Raw genomic sequence first — 17,806 nt, forward strand, 5'->3', positions numbered from 1 at the left:
TCTATCTTCTCTTCCATCTCCTATCTCTACTTCCTTCTACTTCTGATCCCCACTGGATTCGACCTTTCGACAAAAACCCCTCTAACATTGGTGAACCCGACGTGAAAGGTTGCCACAGAAGAAGGAAAGATAATATGGGAAAACCTTCGAATACAATCTCCAATGATGTTTTGCAACAATTGGTGCAAAATATGAATATGCTTATGCAGGTACAACAACAACAACAGGTGATGCAAGCTTCAACTCAAACAGAAAGTGTTGTGATGAATGCTTTGCAAGCAGTTGAGCGTGAGGTGAAGCTATTCAATGGCAAGAATGTATCTGCATACGTACATACCTATGCTTAGAAGATGGAATTCTTTGGAGTGGCTCAATCTGCATGGAGCCGGTATTTTGTACATGTTACTGTTCATGAACTGAAAGCACGGATTATTGAATTATACTTGTAGGATGTTGACTGGGTAGCCTTCAAGAAGACACTTAGGGAAGAATTTTACATTGAGGATACCAATTTGATTACGCGCAAGACTTTTCAGGAGTGGGTTATACAATCCAATAAGGGTCTTGTGGCTACGGAATTGTTAAGAGAATTTGAAAGTCGATTTGAGTAGTTGGATCTTGCAGAACAGCAAGCTCTTGCAAGTCAGAAAATTGAATTGTTTCTACATGCAGTTGATCCTAAGCTTCAAGAGAAGCTTGATGATTTGCTGGAGGATCAGACTACAGAGACAGGTTTGAAAACAAAGTGGAGACATGTGAAGGAAGTTGTTACTGCACTTGTGAAGAAGCATAGAAGAAGAGAAAGATTGCATGTCTCTAGCTTTCCCACTATTATGGGTAAGACAGTTGAAGTATCCAGTAAGCCACCCGCTTCTATGTCTAACCCTATGGCTGTACCTGCTATTGTTCCCTCTGTTAGGGAAGATGTCTTAGATGAATTGGTCAAAGGGATGTGGGATGTTCAATTGAAGGTTGCAAAATTGGATGAAAAAGGACAAGAGGAAAGGGGACGAACAGCAGCCCCTAAGCCAGGGAAAAGATGTATGTGGTGTGATAGTTTGCAGCATGAGAGAAAGGATTGTGCTGCCTATTAGGAGGCCTTGGCACGACAGCTTATTTTTTGGAAAGATGGCAAGATCCATGCACAAGATATGGGATTGCCACTTGCTCTAAATTTTGGAAAGGGAGGTATGCAGAAGTTGTTGGAAGACTTGGCTGTTCGAAATGCTTATGCGGCAATACATGCTTCTACTTTTGGTCTACAGTTGGATAGAATGCATGGTCAAGTGATGGTTGGTTCAAAGGCTGAAATATGGACACATGCTTTACATGCAGCTGAAAAGAGAAAGGTCACTGATAGTGAAATGTCTCATGCAGGGCAAGACATTCGTGGCATAACTGGTTGGGAATCCCCGGTAGATGCATATTCAGTGTATGCATATTTAGCAAAGGTACAAAACACGGATGTACTTGTGGAAGAAAAACGAAAAAGAGATGAAGACATTGCATGGACATCTAAAAGAATGAAAAAAAGAAGTATGGATCAGCCTAAAGCTGTAAGTCAGCCACCTCCCGAGCATGTTATGGAAGAGGTCAGTCAAAAGCAAAAACAGGATAACAAACAAGAGGGCAAAAAGAAGGGCAAGCAGCCAGGATATAAGTTGCAATCTGACATTGAGACAGCCATAGATCTTAAGAAGGTTCTTGAAGAACGGATCTTAAACAGTCGGGTGGAATTTACCTTGGGAGAGGTGCTTGGCATTGCCAAGTGAGAATTTCATGATGAGATCATTGGCATAATTAAAAGGAAACGTCAGTTTCTTGGTGATACCACTAGTGCATTGCTGCAATTTGAAGACAAAACTGGTTTGTTGGGTATTCAAGCTTAATATGAGCATGAAGTAAGTATAGGATTGTCTATGCAGGATGCTACTAATCAATGGGCAGCATGTGGAAAAGAGAAGAAAGTGGCTGAAAATGCATTGTCTTGTAGCAATATGCATGGTGGAGTAAGGCAAATGCAACAATATGGAGAAGAGACTCTAGGATTTATTCCTCGAAGTCACTACACAAGAAATCATTGGGCTAGAGCTACCACTGAAACGGTAGTGAAAATAGGGGAGCGTGAAATTCCTTGTGTTGCTTTACTTGACCATGGATCTGAGATAAATGTCATTGAGCGGGGATTGTATGAAAATGGTGCATGGCCTGTGGACACTGATCATGGTTGGCATATGAGGGCTGCAAATAATTCTTCAGGCGAGCTCTATGCTGCATGTCCTAATGTGAAAGTGACAATTGGTGATGTACAAGAAGAGGAACACTTCTTTGTGCAAGATAATTCCTCATATGCAGTGATTTTGGGATAGCCCTATATTACAGGAGTGCATATGGAAACAAAGGTACTTGATGATGGTTCTACTTATGCAAGAGTCAGAAGTAAAGATGGGAGGAAAGCAGTCCAATTTCTTACTCTTTGTGTTAATCATCCTAGACAACGTGATACACTTCGAGAGTCTCCTTTGGTTCCAAATGCAAGGGAATTCAAAGACCTGGATTTTCATTAAGAACTGCTGTAATGTGGGGCTACAGTAGTGCTGTTCAGAGGGTGTACTCGCCTCTTGATGAAATGAAGTATGTATTTACTATTGGTAATTCTGAGTTTACAGCAAACAGTTCATGTTGGTTTAAGCCGATGGAAGCTATGTGTAGGGCTGAATGCATATCTATGAAATGAGCTATTAAGAAACTGAGATCATTGGGGCTATTAGCTGAAAATGATGGCATTTTAGGCATCTTTTATGGACTGAATATTACTGACACTATGGCTGAAATTTCAGTAACTATACATGCAAAAAATGAGGCTGAAAACAGAGTGTTGTCGGTATGTTCTTTGGATATGTATGATGTTATAGCATTGTTTGCTTAGCAGGAAGGATTACAATGGGTTGAAGCACTTGTGGAGACAAAGTATAAGATAGTTGACAAAAAGATGAAACCAATTGCTTTGCCACTTCCACCAGAGAGTGAGAGTATGTATGAAAAAGTATCAAGGCAGCCAAGCTTACAGGATCCTAAAGATATAGGTCATCAGTTTACATCTGAAACATTACAGGAATTGAAAGTTGGTAAGCATGGCCTCCTTTCCAAAGGTCGCCAACACATGTAGATGGTTGGAATGAGACAAAGAAAGCCTACAAGTTTATTTGCAAATCATTTTGAACTCATATACACAAGGACAAAAGGCTACACAAGGTACACTTTATTTTCACACAATTTTTTAAAAAATCACATGAATAGTCTTTCATATAGATTACTAAAATACTGGTTTCTTTTGCCTACTAAGAGAAGCTGTTTTATGCAAATGTTGGCTAGACATGGGAAGGCATTTGCATTTCAACCAAGTGAAATAGGTTGTGTGGATCCAAATGTTGTCTCTCCTATGGTCATATTTACTGTGCCACATGTACCATGGAACTTGAGGCCTATTCCAGTGCCTAAAGCTTACTTGCCAAAGCTGATGGATTTGCTAAATGAAAAGATTCGCATGAAGATCTTGGAGCTTCTTCAGCCCGGTACTCAAATTGTTGGTTTACTGTGCCCAAAAAGAATGGGGCTTTGAGATTCATTCAAGATATGCAACAGGTCAATAAAGTGACCATAAGAAATGTGGGTGTAGGTCCTGTGGTTGATGAATTTGTAGAGGCTTTTGCAGACAGAGCGATCTATTCTTTGGGTGATCTCTACCCGGGGTATGATCAATTTTAGCTTGCAATTGAAAGCAGGGATATCACAACCATGAAGTCTCCTTTGAGGTTAGTACGGATGTGTACTCTCCCACAGGGTGCAACAAACTCAGTGGCACACATGACAAATGCTATGAATAGGGTACTCATGGATTTTATACCACAATTGACTATGCCCTTCTTGGATGATGTTCCAATCAAAGGGTGTGCAGTGGATGAAAAGAATGAAGAGATGGATGCTCATGGATGCAGACAGTTTGTTGCAAACCATATTGTGGATTGTGAGAGGATTTTGACACATCTAGAAGAGGTGCATTTAACTCTTTCTGAACAAAAGTTTGTCTTTGGAGTTGAAGAGGTTTTGATTGTTGGGCATATGTGTGGGCCTTATGGGCGAAGGCCATCACCAGCAAAAATAGATGGGATTGATAGAATGCAAGAAGTATGCACGAATGTATTAGAGGTGCATAGATTCTTGGGGGCATGTGTGTTCTATTTGATATGGATTCCTCACTTTGCACATGTAGACGATGTTCTTTATCAGCTTATAAGGAAAGGTCATAAATTTCATTGGAAAAGGAAGCATCAGAAAGCAATGAAGAAATTGAAGCAACTCTTAAAATCTGCTCCTACATTGAGAAAGGCTGACTATTCACATGGAAAGGCTATCATTATTACTTTTGATACAAGCCCAATCGGGATTGGATGGCCAATTGGGCAAGATGATGAGGAAGGGAAAAGATATGCAATATGCTTTGGTGCAAAAGTATTGACTAAACGACAGAGAAGATATCCACAGGTAAAAAGAGAATTATGAGGAATTGTGCAGCCCTTAAATGTGATAAGGAGTATTTTATGGGTGCTCATGTAGTCATTGAGACTGATTGTTTGCCGGTATTGGGTATGATTACTAGTTGTGCTACCCCGGACATTGCTATGCTCAGGTGGATTGCATACATTAAATCTTTGAACCCTGAATTTCAGCATATTGCAGGAAGAGATAACCCAGTGCAGACATGTTATCTCGAGCACGCTATGAGAATGAAGATGGGATGATGGATGAGGAGGAAGAAGATGACTTTCTTATGGCTGAAAATGATGTTGCAAGAGTGAATTTAGTAATGCAATGTGTTGCTACAGCATTAACACAAGCTTGGACAACAAAGAGAAGACACTTTAGATGTTTTGCATCTTGTGTAGAAGTGTTTCTGGAAGACAAATATGTAGGAGAGTGGCTAAGAATTGGTCAATATCTCAGTACATGAACAAAGAGGATTTTAATATCTTTGTGTGTCTATCTATGCCTCTCCAATCTACCTCCATTGAATCAAGCATTCTATTTCCATTAATATCTCATAGTGTCTATTTTTGCCTCTCTAGTCTATCTCCATAGATGTCAAACCCCCTATTTCCATGAACATCTCTATCTATGTATATAGAGTACCTTGGCACACTCAACATGCATTGAACTAAATTGTGCAATTTGTAACTAGACCATAATCAACAAGTAGAATGAAAACATGCAAAAAATAAGCAGCATATTGAGATAAAGCTTGAATATGTTCCATTATTTAAAAGGACAGAGCGTATCAAGTGTTAATCCTCAAGTTTAACAAAGATACAAGTAGATGGGATTGAAAAACACGGACTTGTGGATTGATGGGAGAATCTAGTTAATTGATTCTCTAAGCAATAAACCTCGAGTTTTCTCAGGAATCACAAACATGTAGAAGATAGTTAACTATAATATTTGTAGATTTGATGTCTGTCCCCGCAGAAACTTGTTGCATGCCACCTGTCACAAGGATGTGAAATTTTGAGATGCTTTAATCTTGCTGACAACATTTGATTAAGTTATTAATCAAATGTGCAAGGTTTTTTAAGCACATGTGAAACACCTAGTGTGCAAGTTGAAGAAAAGTCTTTATGACTTGAAACAAGCACCTAGAGAGTAATATTATATGTTTGATGCCTTTATACAGTCATAGGACTACAGGAGGAGTGCTATGGATCCATGTCTTTACAAAAGAAAGCCTATGATGGCTCATTGCTTATTTTGGTACTTTATGTGGATAATATGCTGATAGTAGGGAAAGCTCATGATGAGCTGGATGCTCTTAAATCTCAGCTGAAGAAAAGCTTTGAGATGAAGGATTTGGGACAGGCCTCTCACATTCTTGGTATGTGCATTAAGCACGATAGGAATCAAGGACTACTCTACCTCTCATAGAGGGAGTACATTCATAAAGTCCTTGAGCGTTTCCGCATGCAAGACGTAAAGCCTATTGGCTATCCATTACCTTCTTATGTGAAGGTCTCACAGGTCGATTGTCCGCATATAGATGAGGAGAGGGCTGAGATGGCCAATATCCCTTATACATCAACCATGGCCAGTTAGATGTATGCAATGATAGCCACTCGTCTAGATACTGCCTTTGCAATTGGTGTTGTGACACGCTATACGACTACTTCTACTAAGAAACATTGGGATGTCATGAAGGATATCATGTGATACCTTAAGGGCACAACAGATATGTGTATTTGCTATGGCAGCCAAGATATAGGAGTTGTGGGCTACATAGACTCCGATTATGCAGGACATGGAGATAGTAGGAAGTCCACTTTTTGTTATATATTCACCTATGTTGGAGGTGCTATTTTTCAGGGATATCCAAGGTTCAGAAGTGTATTGCTCTCTCTACCACTGAGATTGAGTATGTTGTAGTCATTGAGGCTTGCAAAGAGACCATATGGCTGGCCGTTTGGTTCATGACCTTGGGATTGATTCTATACCTACGATGCATTCAGATCCTATGAGTGCTATTCAGCTAGCCAAGAATCCGGTCTTCCATGCAAAGACGAAACACATTGAGGTGAGGTATCACTTCATACATGGGGTCATGGAGGGCAAGTATGTTAACTTTGTCAAGATCTCCACCAACAAAAATCTTGTAGATTTGCTTACAAAAAGCCTCACTACTGAGCACTTTTCCTTCCTCAAGAGATTGTGGGTGTTCGATGAGATTATGTTTTTCCTCATCATGTTGTACATGTGTATATTGTACTGTCTTTTTTCTTTTTCCTGGTTGTTGGGGATAAAGATGCCTCCGCCTCTAGCCACCCTCGTATATTACTATACTAACAATACCCACCACTGTACACTACAGGTGGCGAGTGCCTATCACCATCACTTTATTCTTTTAGTAACAATTTGAATAAAGGAAGACCCAATCACACATTGTGACTGTTGGAGTTCCCATTTGTGTCTCTCTCTTCTTGCTCTTACTCTCCACCATAGCTCACTTCCAAGAAAGCTTCAATCCTTCTCACCTTTCACCTATCTCGTCCTCTTACAAAGCTAATTAGAAGACCTTCAATTAGTTGACCTTCTTGACTTATCATTCCTTCTTCCCAATCAACATAGTTGGGCTTTGACTCACTAAATTGTTTGATAGTATTGGACTTTTTTTAGAGATCATCCTTTGAGCATCTACCATTTGTGCCTAATGAAGAGAACTATGTGAGCTATTCCAATTCACAACCCCTTTATCAAAGACAATGTCATATTCAAATGTAGGTGTTGATGATAGATGGTATTCTCATTTGTCAAGTTCTTCACTATATGGCATTTTTGAAATGGCCAATGGGATCATTTGTTTGAGAATTAATATATGTGCCATTTCACATGTTCCTTCGTGTTTTCCTTATGATGAGGAGCCTCATCAATCATTTTGAGAACAACCACTTGAAATTTTTGATTTCCCTCTAGAGCACATCCATGCCAGCTACTAGTATGTGTCCATGTGCATATCGTGTGTCATTGACACAATCTCTACTTATTTTTATGTTAATGATTTCTCAAGAGACTTGGGCCAAAGTCCTGATTTCATCTTATAGATATTGTTCATAGTAGAGCCATGGTGGAGAGAGAGAGACAGACAGACAGAAACAGATAGACAGATTGTGTGTGTGCCTGTGTGCGTGTGTGCGTGTGTGTTTCAATCGATCATGGTGGTTAGTCTACTTATTATGAAGTTTACTTATCATTGCATTTTTCTAGCATCCTTCAAAAGCTAGTATCAATTCCAAGAGTGTGAAGCTAGCATAGACTATATAATATGGATCAAAGGTGTATTCCTTTAGTATCATTGAGGAATTTATATAGTTCTATTACACTATCGTGTTCGATTGTGTAAGGCTATCCCCTCATAGGAGGCCTTCCTTGTCACATCAAAGCTCTAGCATGGAGAACTTTGACCATTGTTCATCATTGGTTGCCTTTGCCTAATTGATAACTATAGCTTTTCTCTTCAAGTGGTGAGAGGAGGTGGACAATCATGATATTTTCTTTGATGACCTTCTTCAAACCTCTATCATTTGCCAAAGCTCTTATCACGTAATTCTTCCATTAGAGTAATAGAGCTTCCAACTATCTACTCATTATCTACTTTGCTTCCATTTGCCTCTTCATCAACAATACTCACTCATCTATGCACCATAGTCTTCAATATCAGTTTTAGGGCCTATTGTTGGAGTGTTGTGATTGAGAGGGCTTCATTTTCTTCTAAGATTATACCATGTGGATGAGACCCATGAGGAGATTAGTTCTCTAAACTTCCAATAGCTTCAAGTATTGTGCCTTCTAGAGTTTATGTATAATAGAATGCATTGATCTCAAAAGACCTGACAAAAGCAATGAGAGAGCAACAAACACGGTTCTCTTGCATATTTATTAGAGTATGAGCAAGGTTAGAGAGGCTCTACCACAAGATGGTTAGAGACATGTGTTGCAAAAGGATCTTGATTCTTGCAAGTTATGGTTGGCTACTTGTAATAAAGGGAAAAATATATATTTTTTATAATATTTAAAATATACATTGATCCACATTGGCCTAGGTATATAAGATGTAAGAGACCTAATTTTTTCATCAAGTCATAATACAATAAACTCTTTCATCTTCTCAAGCTTCCTTGTAGCTTTCATGGCTTTTGCCAATTCTCATTCTCTATTTCTCTCTCTCTCTCGCCTTAGTATTCTCTCTCCTCTTTCTTTCTCAGTCTATTTTCTCTCTCTTTTCTATGTCCTCTCCTTACAAGTGGTATCAAAGCACATGTCTTTGATCTATTTTTCTTTTATTTCCTACATATCCATTTTCATTTTTTCATCAAAAGGTCCAATACAATTTGGTACATGTTATTGGTAGAGGAGGTACAAGCAATGGAAGTCACCTCTAAGTGACTAGTAGACTTTTTGTAGTGTTGAGAAATATCTCATACATTATAATCATCATATATATGCATGAAATAAAGTAAGACTGTGTAAAATTTGACTTAAAGGTCCAAGGAGTATCTATCCACTCATTGTATGTGTGGAGAATGGAAGAACGAATAATGAATAAGAAAAAGATGGATTGAGCTCGCACTCTTTTGCTTACCTCACTTCTATTGTACATCTACCTCAATTCCTTTCAATTGGATGATCAAAGAGAAAGTGAAAAAGCGAAGCAAAGAGAATATCAAATCAAGGTCTACATCAAATCTACTATTTACTATAAACCATAAAAGAGGTACCAACCCTTCACTAATTAGCCCAAATTTCAATAAAACAAGTCCTAGGCTCCAAGGAGTTATTGAAGCTCAATTTGGGAGTATTATTTTCTTATTTGGAAAGGTTTGAAAGCCATTGAAGGTTAAAAATAAGGATTGAACAACAAAGCAAACTACATACTTAAACAACAGAAACATGTGAAGTTATGGTTATTTATACTACTAGACCTTCCCCAAACACTATTTTGGCCATAACTTTCACATACAAGCTCTATTTCTAGAGTTCTTGTGCTAAAAATAGAAGACAACAAGCTCTACATATAAAAATTTTATAGAGTTGATTTGGCTTAAGTTATATGGTCTTTGAATAGGGTTTTCGAAGCTATAATTATAAATGATAGTTTACAAGATATTTATGTTCAATCTACCAAAATTTTAATAACTTTTTATGGAATGATCAAATGAATTCTATCATATAGATTTGAAAGTTTAGATTTTGATGAAATATTTGGATTGCGTGACTATTATATTTAGAGCTATGCATCAAAAGTTATAACTATTTAAAAACAAGATACTATAGTTGAAATATTTCTACAAGCATGGAATCAAGAGCTGCAAGGAGCAATATGCATGCTCTATGGATGCATTTGAAACCACATATTGAGCTCTATTTGGGCATCCCTTTGGAATCAATAAGCTATTGTTATATTTCTATCATGCAAGGATTTTCTTGTCATATATATGTCGCATGGACACTATATAGAGAATTTTTTATGAACAACTAAAGTACATAATGTTGACATGATTTTGGGATATTCTTCAAAGCTTTTTGCTAATGTTCAACATGCAAAACTTAGAAACTCAAGTTATATATTTGTATTTGCTATGTTAATGTCCTTTGATTTGTTGATTTTGTGGCTGCAATGTCAAAAGCTACATAAAGCACACAAATTATGGAAAATAGATTAACAAACAATAACCATAGTATTTGGTCTTGTCGTATGAAAAAATCTCTTATGGAAATAGGCCTTTGAAATCTCATAACACATGAGGGTACATATCATGAGCTCCCTAAGAAGTCAATGAAAGAATAGAAAAAGATCTGCATTAGACAAGCAAAAATATAAAGATGCTAAATTGGATTTTCATATGTATTTTAGAGACCTTGATTCCACACATAAAGAAAACATATGTATTTTAGAGACCTTGATTCCACACATAAAGAAAACAAGTACTTATATGGGAATCAAAGTATTCATTAATGATTATATTATAAAGATTAAGCAAATTGCAAAAGATCTAGCTTTGAGTAGTAAATCAATTGAGTATAATAACTTAGTTTCAATCACTCTAAATGAGCTTATGTTTGCATAAAGTCCTTAGATACTTCTATTTCAATGAGAGATGGCTCCATGCCTGCCTGACTTTGAGGAGTTGATTGTTCTCTTGCTTATGAAAGAGATAAAGCTTGGTCTTAATACATCTAATAGTAGCAAAAACACTAGTAGTGATAGTGTGTTTTATCATCAAAGAGAATGCGGTAGTCCTCCAAGAGAGAGAAAATCTTATTATGGTTGAGCAAATACTTTTGCTTATGGCTATGGCTCTTATAAACATGAATGTTTAATGCCTAAATACTAGGGGAAAGCTTTTCATAGAGGTAGAGGATGGTCTCACACATATAAATATGGTGCATGTCACTATTATGAAGAGTTTGATCATTATAAAAAGTACTATCAAAGGAAAATGATAGAGCTAGAGGAAGAGGGAGAACTCAATACCAACATTATGTAAGTGATTATAAAGTTGCATCTTATACCTCTAAAGGTGGATCACCTAAAGGAAACATGTTTGCTATGGAACATATACTAGATACCATAATTCAGCTACCACTGACTGATGATAATTGGTTTTTAGAGTCACATGTCACTAATCATATGACAAATAATGAAAATGATTTAACAAAAAACAAAAAATACATAATGAGGAGATGTAACCCTTAAGGATAATACATTGTATAAAATCAATCATATTTACAATGTTCTATTAGTCACTAGAGACGGGATTGAAAACAAACTTGAAGATCTAGTGTATGTGCCTACAATAATCAAAAATCTTACTTTTGTCGAACAAATGGATGATCAAGGCTTGTAGCTCAAGTTTAATAAGTTTAATTGCTTCATTGAGAAGTTCAAAAATGATAAATCTAACATATTAATTATAAGAGGATAAAAAATAAAACATGTTTACATTGAATGTTGACACTCCCAATGTACAAAGTTCAATGTACATAGACACAAGACATTGACACAATAAACTTGTGAAACTATGAAATATACGAATTGGACATATAAATTTACAAATGTCGAAGCAAATGCAATCTAGACAAATAGCATGTGATCTTTCACATTTTGGATATATGAATAATTAACATGCTTGCAAGACATGTCAATTTGAAAGACAATCTAGACTTCCATTTTCAAATAGAAAAAAAATCATTACATGTCCTTTGAAAATGGTTTATATTATCTATAGAATCCATGTCAAAGCATGTCATTCACTAAAAAATACAAATTTTACATCATCATTGATTATTTCAATAGAACAGCTTAAATTTATTTCTTACAACACTTAAGTAAAACATTTGACAAGTTTTTGCATTTTAACATAAAATGATCAACTAATGGAAATAAGTATATGAGTTTTCTAGTTACTTGAGAGATCATGAGATCAAAAGACAAGTTACATGTCAATATACACTACATTAGATTGATGTAGCAAAAAGAAAAAATTAGATTATTGCAAAAATTACTAAACTCATGATTAATCAAATGCATATGCCATTGTCATACTGGACTACAATGGTACATTCTTTAATTCACATCATGAACAAAACACCTACAACACTTATGTATCATATATCACCCTGTGAAAAATTATATAAAAGAAAATCTACAACTACTTACCTCACGGTATTTAGTGATGTTATATACATATACTAATGACTTGAAACCAAAGGCAATGAAATGTATATTTCTTAACTATTTTGATGAAAATATATATATAAGTGTTATGATATTGTCACTCGAAAGGTTTACATAAGCAAGGATGTGAGATTTAGTACGAGTCATAGTACAAACCTAAAGCTACAGCTAACATAGATATTTACAATAGCAATGATAAGGAGTATATGAAAATTTCTACATCAAATAACACTCATGAAAATCAACAAGTTTAGGATATATCTAAGAAACAAGACAATGTGAAAAGTAGTGAAAGTATTAATCCATGGAATGAATGATTGAGAACCACACAAAAGAATCCTAAGATTGCCACCCAAAAAAAAAAGTTAATTGATGAAAGTTGAAAATATGTCATAAGAAGACGAGTTTGAAATACTTCGTATTAAAACTCCATATAAATAAAAAGTATAAAAAAATATGTACCACCATATGCAAGAGTGATTTAGACATCATCTAGTACATCTCAATTGAGAATGTCGAAAAGAATAAGGCATCGACTTCATAGAATGACTTATAATGGGTATATAAAAATGTATTATGCATACATTGTTTCTTATATACATCATTCAAAGCCTACATCCTTTAATGAGACGTTTGAGAATAAAGACTAGAGAATAGCAATCGATTAAAAAATGGATGCTTTGGAGAGGAATAAGACTTGGGATTTAGTTAAGCTACCATATGGAAAAAAAACCATCAACTACAAATGGATCTATAAAGTGGAATGCAAGAACAATGGCTCACTAAAAAGATACAAAGCAAGGCTACTTGCAAAAATGTAAACTCAAACTCATGGATTGGACTATGAAAAAACATCCAACATAGTTACAAAAATGACCACCATCAAATCAATTATTACTTTGGCTTCCATTTATGATTGGAACCTAGTTCAAATATATGTTAAAAATGCTTTCTTGCATAGTACTTTGGAAGAGGAGATATACATTGTACAGCCAAAAGAAAATGTGCATCCAAAGTTTTTGTATTATGTATGTAAATTCAAAAATTGTATCGAATGGATTCAAGCATACATCTAAAGCATGGTGTAAGAGGATTAGGAGGCTTTTATGTAACATGCAATTTCCAACAAAGTATGGCTGATTACTCTGTTTATATTAGACATTCTAATGATAGTACAATGGTTTTGGTCATTTATATTGATAATCTCATCATAACAAGTACTCTTAAGAAAAAAATTACAAAAGTAAAGCATATCTTACACAAGTAGTTTGGCATTAAGAACTTTGGATTATTAAGATACATTTTGGGGATGGAAGTGATAAACACACCATATGGAATTTGGTTAGTGCTAAGGCAATACTCTTTGGAGATATTGGAAAAGTATGGGATGACTATATATAAATCAATTAATACACCCTTGGATCAAAATGTGAAGAATAATTGATCATTAAAAACATGTTAAGATGTCACTATGTTTAGAAAGATGGTTGGTGGTTTGATCTACTTGATCATAACAAGACAAACTTGAGTTATGTAGTTGGAGTAATAAGCTAGTTTATACAAATGTGAATCGCACTTGGATATAGCGAGAAGAGTGTTGAGATACATAAAGAAGACAATGAGTTATGGCTTGTTTTATAAGAAATGAATCAAGCCTATCTTATTTGGATACACACATGCAAACTAGGCAAGAAATACTATGATTTGGCTTAACTGTGGTGATTTGGAGCAACAAGTAACCAATAGTAGCATTATCAAACACAAAAGCAAAGCATAGAGAAGTAGCATCGACAACTTGTGAGCAAGCATGGCTAACACTGCTTCTATGTAACATGAAAATTGAGATAAATAGTAAAGTTATCATGTATTATGATAACGTAGCATTATGCTTGCAAAGAACATAGTCTATCATGCAAGAATAAAACATATTAAAATGCATTATCACTTTAAAGAGAAATTCATTGATGGAGAGAAAAACTTGACACATGTTAAAACAAGTGACCAAGTTAGCATACATCTTTACCAAAGCAATGGGTAAAGATAAGTTTGAAAAGTTTAGATATGCACTTAGAGTATTATGTCTACAAGCTCATTTTGAGCTTAAGAGGGAGTGTTGGAAAATATCTCCTACGTGATATTCACATCCTTTGTATGTATGAAATAAAGTTAGATCATGTGTATAAAGTGACTTAAAGATCAAAGGAGTATCTATCCACTTTAGACACACTCATTATATACATGGAGAATGGAAGAATGAAGAAAAAGAAGATGGATTAAGCCCCAACTCTCTTTCTTGTCTCATTTCAATTATGGATCTATCCTAATTCCTTTCACACAGGTAGAAGAGACCAAGTTTGAAGCTATTCATAAGTAAAATAGACAAAAAGGGTAGGACAAAGACCATTTTAGCAAGTTCTAAACCCTTTTCAAGGCATTTTTATAGTCAAGCTGGAGAAACAAAACTTCACTCGAGTTGGAGAGAATTTGCCTCACTTACTTTTTCAAATAGGTTGCTTCTCCCACAATCTTTCAAGCTCTTTCAAACTTTCATAGAGAATTCCACCTTTTATCTCTTTCCCCTACCTTTGCAAACCTTGAGATACAATACACGTGTCTAGAATGAGTAAGCTCATCTCCAAAGGCATCATTCATGCCAACATGATGCTAGGCCTTGTTTGCACTGAATGATAAGAGCTCTTCTCATCCTTTTTAATCCTTACTCTTCAACAAATACTTGGCTAAGTCATCATCCCCATCTTAGCAACAAACTTGGTTGAACAAAGCTTAATAGTCTTGACCTTATTGGTTTCCATACTCTCTTGAAACCCTAAAAGAAAACACAACCACCACTAAAGCTTAATCCTCAAACTCCATTTTCTTCAAAGAGGCTTCATCTACCACTTCATGGAGTCATTTTCAACAAATATCATCAAAGGTAGCATCAACATTAAAGACGTTGAAACCATTTTAGATCAAGATTGTATCATGGAGCAAGATTTTGGGAAAATTGCTAAATCAAACCATTCTCTCATCTCTAAGTATTGAACACCATTAAAGATCATTCAAGTCTTGTATTGGACCTACCTACAAGTTAATATTGCTATTGGATTACTCTATATAAAGCATTGATCTCATCAAAATTTTCATTAGGTTGCTTGAAGAGGTACTTCTATTCTTTCTTCAATCTCTCTTTGAAATCCACTCACTAAGCCATTATCCCTGTATTAAGAGAGATTAGATCATTGTTAGAATTCTTACCTTGAACTATTTTTGCATCAAAATCATTATATACATTGCATTTGATGGATTCAAGAGAGCTTTACATAGCATTCATTTTAAAAATGTATTCAATAATAATTATCATTGAACTCATCTTAATCCTTTATCTTTGATTGTTATCTTTTGATAAATCCCATAGAGAATATTTTAAAAAGTATAAATCAATGAGTCATTGATCTTCTTAGACAAACTCTATATCTTGCATTGTAAGCTTCATTTTTCAAATGTCCATCCATTCTAAAGATTCCCTTATATTTTTCCAATTGCATACTTATTTAAGAGGAATACTTAGAGATTGCCAATGAATATGATTTCGACCAAGAAAAAAATGCCAATAACGAGGGAGAGAGTAGGACAAAAGAGAGGTGACCCTCCCTCACTCTTGAAGGTCTTTAAGAGGTGCAACAAACCCACATGGGGAGGCACTTTGGCCACCTCGCAATGATTTGGAGCTCAATGTAAGGAGTCTTACCACTGTTCTATCCCTCACCACAAGTACCACAAGTGAGCATTCATATTAAAGACATTCCTGAAGACTTTAAGGGATAAAATAAGATAAAACATGTCAAAATAAGGCAATTTTAAATGCAATGTTTTTTCCAACAAGTTAAATTTTGAAACTATAGCATTTTCTATTTTAACTTGGACACCAAGCTTGAGTGGTCAACTCAAAAAGGGTATCCTTAGCTCCATATTAAACCAAGAAGTTTGTCAATCAAAGTTTGGAAGCTGAAGTTATTGCAAATTAGGTAGCACCCACCATGGCAGGAGACATGGATAAGAATAAGGCTCAAAAAAACTTGTAACAACAAATTAGAGACTCTATGCTAAAATACAACCCTATGCTAAAAAACAATTTAGAGACTATGCTAGAAAACAACCCTAATGACCAACAAGACACTAAACCACGAGAAGAATTTAATACTTTAAATGTCCTCAATGCAATCACAAAACAAGGTACATAGTTAGGAATGATGTACTTGCAACAAACTTAGCATTACAAATGGCTAATAAAAAATTTAGGGAAAAGTCTCAAGCTACCACAAATATGATATCCATTTTAGCCATTCAACACTCAACTTTGAGCATGGTATTATTGAAAAAAGAGATATACCTAACAACCAATTTGAAGTTAGGAAACCTTCTCAATGTAATAAAGAGCAATCAACGAGTATCCACAATATTGTTCTCAAGGGCAAAGGATTCAAGCACCATTGACCAAATTTCAACAATCATTTGGTAGAAGTTTTTCAAATAATGGGAGCTAGAATGGTGGATATTTTGGTCAACAAAACATTGGACGTACCATCTTTAGTAATTAAGAGCTAAGAAACTGTAGTTCTTTGCAAATATAGTGAATAATGTTCATCATCATCATCATTAGATTTGGAAGAATTGACAAAAAACCTCAAATCATATTTTGATATTTAGCTTAGAATGAATAAAAACAAAAGATTCATTTTGTTATGCTTCATTTGCAAGGCTCTGCACATACATGGTGGAGATATTTCAAGGTTGAAAAGCCTTTAGAGCCCAAATAGCTCAACTTTTCATCTCTCCTATCAAGAAGAAAAACTTATAAGAAGATGCTATGGGTTGAAGCAAAGATACCTTACAATTAGGGAATACACCAACCAATTCTTGAATCTGGCAATACATATGGAAAGTGTAAGACACAAAGTGAAGCTCCATAAGTATATATATATATATAGTCTGTAGAACCTAGTTTGTCAACTAATGTAATGGCCTAAAATCTTAAAAATCTCTTTAAGGCAATAAAGCTTCTTGAAAGATATACACACGAGTATAAAAGAGACACCAATCTTCAACCTTTTGGACATCTAAGGACTGTCTTAAAGCAAGGTCAACATGGGAGGAAATTTTGATGGATCCAACATGCCTATTAGCAATCCAAAAGTGTCCACATACCCTCCATTTACTACATCAAAGCGAAGAAGCAATTGCATGCATGTATCCAACCCTAAAACAAAGAATAAAGACACTAAAAATAAGCCATGAACCTCTTCATCTCAAGGCAAGCAAAAGTTTATGCCAATGGACTTGTCGAAAAAGAAAGGAAAAGGAGTTATGTTTCAAGTATGGGAAGAAATAGACCCTCAACCATGCAATAAAATGTATCCACAAAAAGGCCAAAGTGAATAGCATGCTTGTTATTGCAAAGTCGAGTGATGAAGAAGAGGCTCCACTTGCATTTGATTAGAAATGGTCATGATTAATTTTATAATCCCT

Source organism: Lygodium microphyllum, chromosome 28, assembly GCF_053477565.2.
Source record: "Lygodium microphyllum isolate KBCC chromosome 28, Lygodium_microphyllum_v1.1.10, whole genome shotgun sequence".
In the NCBI taxonomy this organism is placed as follows: Eukaryota; Viridiplantae; Streptophyta; class Polypodiopsida; order Schizaeales; family Lygodiaceae; genus Lygodium; species Lygodium microphyllum.